The sequence below is a fragment of the Otolemur garnettii genome, unplaced genomic scaffold (genome assembly GCF_000181295.1).
Source record: "Otolemur garnettii isolate 467f Iridium unplaced genomic scaffold, OtoGar3 scaffold00015, whole genome shotgun sequence".
NCBI lineage: Eukaryota > Metazoa > Chordata > Mammalia > Primates > Galagidae > Otolemur > Otolemur garnettii.
The window spans coordinates 28,365,215-28,371,688 of NW_003852410.1; positions in this window are offsets into that span (position 1 = coordinate 28,365,215).

A 6,474-nucleotide genomic window follows, 5' to 3' on the forward strand; every position below is an offset into this window, starting at 1 on the left:
GGGACTGGAGCTTAGAGAGATGTGATGTGCCCTTGTTCAGAGCCCTGCCATCTGGCTCTCTAGCTTGGGTGCTTGGTACTATCAAGCTACGCTGTGCAAACAAATGAGAGTAATTAGCTGTTCTCCCTACACTGCCTCTCTGCTTGGCATAAATAGGTCCTTAATTAATATTTGCTGAATAAGTAAATATGTTAGTTTGTAGGTAAAGCAAGGAGGATGAAAAAGGAGATAGAAAAATATAAAATGGAAAACATTTGGCCAAGTCTGGTCAGAGGGAAAAGTGTGTGTAAGTTTCAATCCTGCCTTAATCCTCTAGTTTATGGAAATTTAAGTAGCAATTGCTGAACATCCACTTAGCTTTGAGGGGGGGTCAGAAGCCTGGTCCAGTTCATTTATATATTCCCCACAGGCCTAGCATGGCACCAACTAGTTGTTCAACAAATATTCTTTAATTGAATTAATTTAAATTAGACAAGATCAAATTAAATCAGAACATGTTTTGTAAGAAGGTAACTTTAAGCAGAGAGAGCTTGAAATGTAGATTAAACAGACCCAGATGCTCTTTCTAAGTGCACTAAATATGTGTAAACACAGCTTAAACCACCCCAGTTACCTGAGCCCCAGTCTGAGGAAGCCAGAAGAGGTTCTGGACCTCCACATCGCTAGCTTGAGTTGGCTCATTTTCCAGGGGTGATGAACAGATTAAATGAAGTCTTTAAATGCTGCCACACTTCCCTGAGTGAGTATTAAATAATATTCCTTTAAGCTACTGGAACTGTTGCACGGAAATTCACCTCATCTTTATGGAAGCCTTGTCATAATTTCTAGAATTATAGAAGTCGACTTATGCCTCCATACATCATAAGTATACAATATATGAAGTTTTTCTTCCTTCTCAGCCCAGATCACATAAAATGATCTTTCATTACTCTGAATCATAACTGATGAATTTAAAGAGTTTTTTTTGTATAAACATCTGAGTTGGGCTTAGAGGAGCGGCCCCAACAGCCCAAGCAAGAGGGAACCAGTGTTGCTCTCAACAGCTGGTGGCTGGAACCACAGTGCCTCCTTCCCCTCTCCACACCCTGTCCCCTGACCCCTTACCCCTCCAGTTTAAAAAGCAAGACTCAAACCAGGTCATAACAGTCATGTGAGATGGGAGCAGCAGTCCTGCACACACCCTCCCCCAGATACAGAAACCAGAGCACAGCCCTGCTAAGTGGCCCCTATGGTTTCACATTCACACAACTAGAAAGTTGGGACTCTTACCCCAAATATTTAAGTCACTACTTTATAAGCTGAGTTTTTTTTTTTTCAATATGACCTTCAAAGTCACATCCCAAAATGTCACAGAGATAAACTCAGTGCAGATATAAGAATCTGCATGATGATTGTGTCTCCCAATTACTGACAGATTACTATGTGTGAGGAAAAATAGTGAACTCACACAAGGTCTCCTGGGTTGCAGGAGAAGCTAGTGGACCTCTAGCCCAGGTCTATCTGACCCCAAGGGCATGTACATAACCACTCAGGAACAATGGCCTTTCTGTTGAGATGTCAACCCTTCAGAAGAGTAGCTACTGAATGATTGTAGAGGAACCTGATCTTGGAAAGAGAGAGAAAGGCAATTATTTAAGAAAAAAAAAAAAAAACCCTGATCCACTAGTTTGTCTATCCTGAGGGCTCTGCTCACCAATCCCACTTCCATGATTGGGGTTCCAGCATCTGCTGGAGATTCCTTGATTCAACCATGTATATGTCAACGCATGCACACACACACAACACATGCCAGAACTCCAAAGAAGACAGCAAACAGTACAGAGATTCCTTGAAGAATTAAAAGTAGACCTATCATTTGATCCAGCAATCCCACTACTGGGTATTCTGGCAAAGGAAAATAAGTCATTTTATCAAAAAAAGACACCCGCCAGTGAATGTTTATTGCAGCACAATTCACAATTGCAAAGATGTGGGATCAATCTAAGTGCCCATCAATTCATGAGTGGATCAACAAAATATGGTACATATATACCACAGAATACTACTTAGACAGGAAGAAGGATGACCTAATGCCTTTTGCAACAATTTGGATGGAACTGGAGACCATTATCCAAAGCGAAGTACATAAAGAATTAAAAAAAAAAGCCACATGTACTCTCTATTAAACTGAAACTATCTGATGAGCACACATGTGTTGGAGGGGAGTAAAACTCAATGGAAATTAAGCAGGGGGAGAGGGAGGATAGAATGGGCAAAACCCCACCTAGCAGGTACAATGGACACTAGCTAGATCATGAGCACACTTATAACCCTGACTCAAGCATTGCAAAAGCAATCCATGTAACCAAAAACATTTGTGTCTCTATAATACTTTTTAATAAAAAGTAAAAAGTTTTAAAATGCAGATGTACAAAAAAAAAGAAAAGAAGAGAATGTGATAAATTATTTACTTCAGCCTTTACTGAATCCAAAGAATGGTAAGGTTTGAGGTATAGCGATGGCTTCTAGAGATTCTTAGGGCCTTTCCACAGGGCTAGCAATTTAGTTACAGACCTCCTCCTTCACATTCTCTTCTTATCTCAAAACCTCTCTCTTTTCTTTCAATTCCCTCTTTTCCTTGACCCTCTTTGTGGGTGGGCAGCCATGTACTGTTCTACCCAGTTCTGTTCCTGAGACACGCTTCCAATCACAAGGGAGAAAGAGGGATAGTGGATGGAGAAGTCATTATGGTAGCTTATTATAATGGATCATTTGATAGAAACAGTTTGACATCTTGCCCTGTAAAGGTTCACTTCCTGTTATCCCCCCTCATGTTATACCACGTGATTGCCATCCATTTTTAAATTTGCTTTACAGACATCCCCTCCCATTGCTTTATATATGAGAAGTACCGGGCTTCAGCAAGAAAGGAGAGCAAAACAATCCTACCCAGACACACTCTGCATGTTAAACTAACCGGAAGGAACATTTATTATCTTCTGACAACCCAATACCATTCTTTTTTGTTAAGTGTACCCCAATCTTCTTTTATAGCTTTGGAAGGACATCAAGGGCCCCTGACATCCCTTGAATCCTGTTATGCCTAAAACCATGTCTGCCCAGGGATTATTTGATTCTAAAAACAATAAAATCCTCTTTGGCTTTAGCTGGTTTGAGTTTGGAAAAAGAGCCACCAATGACATGCTTTTCCTTAAAATCATAACTCAGACCCATTTTCTGGCCAAGACTCAATGGATTTTTATAGGTCTTTGTGACATAAGGGCCTTGGGTAGCAAACCAGTGATGGCTTTTCTGGTGGTTGCTGATGTGTGACCAATAGTGTCTCAGGAGGGTCCTTGAGTCCAGGTGCTCTGCTCCCAACACAGCTCTTTCCTACAGTAGTACCAAACATCTACAGACTGAATGCACCCTCGCTGGGCCCAGGGGGACCCCTTGCACCAATGTGCAGCTGCAAAAGAATGAAGATTGCCGCTGCCTGGGGCCACTTGTACAGGACATCCTCAGTGGAAGCCTCCTCATTTAAGGGAGATGGCCACTATGTACTTTGCTTTCGCTCTCCCTCTTCTCTTTCCCCTCCTCCCTCTCTCTCTCTCTCTCTTTCTGCTAAGCCTTTCCCCTCTCTGAAAAGGCCAGGTTTACCTTCAAAGGAGTGGTTTCTAGGTAAACAGCCAGTTTCTTCATTTAGCCCACATCTAGGCATCCTCTTCTTTTGCCTCAGTGCCTGGTTACCAGGAGTAACTAATGCAAATGCAGACAGACTAAGTAAGTCCCAGGGGGCCTGAGTCTCAGTGGGCTCAGCTACAATCAAAACTAAACTTGGAGACAGGCTTCAACTTGCTCCACACATAATTAATGCTCCTACACTATTCCTGAAGGAAGTCCAACAGTGTTCCAAGGAAAAATAAGGAATCTTTATAAGACCTTCTGTGTAGGTATTTTGGGGGATGGAGTAAATAGAGACTCTATCTGTGCAAACAGTCTATTTTGTATATTCCACCTGGTGATCTGAAAAAATTAGTTTCATTTGTCAGAGACAGGAAATTAAAGATAGAGGAAATAAACTTTTGAAAGCCATAGAAGGTTTCAAGATCATATTTTTTTAATCTAGGCTTAGTATGATTGCAGCTAGCATAGGGCCAGATTATAATATATAAACAGGGGCAGCAGGGAGAGGGAATAATATAATATAGTCAAGATCCAATTTGCCTGTTCATGTATCCATACCCCTCTCCCCACTCTTGCCTGATCAGCCTCTTCCTCTCCCATACATTACGGATAAATTACCTTCCCTAAGGAAAAGCTTCCCCAAACTTCCAGAAGAGATCAACCCCTATAACTCTCATACTTTCTGTTCCTTTTTTTTTTTTTTTTTTTACAATTTTACATGTATTTCCCAGAAACCAATCTCTCTCTCTCTCTTTCTCTCTCTCTCCCCCTGTTCATAGCTGAGGAGATCCACAGGCCCCCACACCTTCAAGAGGAGAAGTTTTCTTCTCTGATCAAAGAAGCCATGCTCTCCAAGAGTGTGGGGAACAAACCCTGCTTACTGTGTTTATTATTCTCTCTTTTTCTGCTACACAGCTCTGAACAATGGTGCAATCACAGGAAAGAGGGGAGTAAGTACAGCTCCAAGTTTCTGAATAGAAGATGGAAAAATGGAGACAGAGAGAGCCAGAAATTGCTGAGGAGATCAGGCCTAAGAAGGAGCTTAGCGAAGCAAGCCATCACATTATCATGGATTCCCAGACTTATCCCCAAGTCACTCATACACAGCTGTCACTCTAAGCACATGAGAGTTAACTACCTAGGTCTCAGACTGGCCACTGGGTAGTATAAAGTGATTTTTTTTTAAGTTAGAGTGTCACTTATGTCACCCTCAGTAGAGTGCCATGGCATCACAGCTCACAGCAACCTCAAACTCTTGGGCTTAAGTGATTCTCTTGCCTCAACCTCCCAAGTAGCTGGGACTATAGGCCCCTGCCACAACGCCTGGCTATTTTTTGGTTGTAGTTGTCTTTGTTGTTTAGCAGGCCCAGGCCGGGCTCAAACTCACAGCTTCAGTGCATGTGGCTGGCACCCTACCGAACGAGCTACAGGCACCAAGCCATGTAAAGTGATCTTAACGGTTCTATGAAGTCTTTGAAAACAGACTTGACATTAAAACCATAATCCTCAGAAGGAAACTGACCAGAATTTGTGACTTGAACCTGATCAGTTTAAATGCCTGCCAACTAAAACCATCAACAGTTTCACAGAATTTAAATAAACGCCAGAATCTCATAATACAAAATTCAAAATGGTTAATTAAGATCTAACACAGTATTACTCAACTCATAAAGAACAGGAAAAACTCAATGCAACAGAACAGAGTTCTAAAATAGACAAACACAAATATAACCAACTGATTTTTTTTCTTTCTTTTTACAAGAGCAAGGTTTCTAATCAATTGATTTTTCACAAAAGTTTATAGAGAATTCAATAGGGAAGGATAGTCTTTTCAAAAATTGGTATGGGAACATTTGGACATCCATCTGCAAAATAAATAAGTAAATAATTCCCAAACTAAACTTCACATGTTATACAAAATTTAACAAAAATGGACTGTAGCTCTAAATGTAAAGTGTAAAATTATAACTTTTACAAGAATCAGAGAAGAAAATATTCATGACTTGGATTTAGTCAAAGAGTTAATAGATATATTGATAAAAACACAAATATATAAATAACTCATAAAACTCAGCTGTAAAAAATATTAAAAATAAGTAAAAGACTTGAACAGATATTTCATCAAAGATGGTATACAGAAGATAAACACATAAAAATATGGTCAATATCATTAGCTATCTAATGCTCTAGATAACTGCTCTAGAAAAGAGCTTGAAAATTTCTTCTAAATTATATATCAAAGCAAGAATCCAATGTACTCAATTCTAATATGAAGGCAGAAGATGATCTAACACAAGATGGAGGGTGAGGGAATGAGAAAGCGGGGAGAGGGGAGTAAGGAGGGGGCTGCGGGATCACGGTGTGTGACACACCTCTTGGGTGGTGGGATGCAATTATAAGAGGAATGTTACCTAACAAATGCAATCAGTGTAACCTAATTCTTTGTACCCTCAATGAATCCCAAACAATAAAAATAAGTAAATAAACTATACATCAATTCCATATGACCTACAAATCCCTCTCCTATGCATTTACCCTAGAGAAATGAAAGTTTATGGTGACTCAATCACTTCTACATGAATGTGACTGGTGGTTCTATCCATAATTGCCAGAAACTGGAACAACTTAGATGTTCTTAGCAGGTGAGTGCATAAACCAACCGTGGTCTATCCATACAACAGCATACTGCCTAGCAATAAAAAGGAATACATTACTGATATTCACGGTACCTAGGATAAGTCTCAAAAGCGTCTGCTGGATGAAGGAAGCTAGTATTGGCTCGGTGCCTATGGCTCAAGTGGCTAAGGC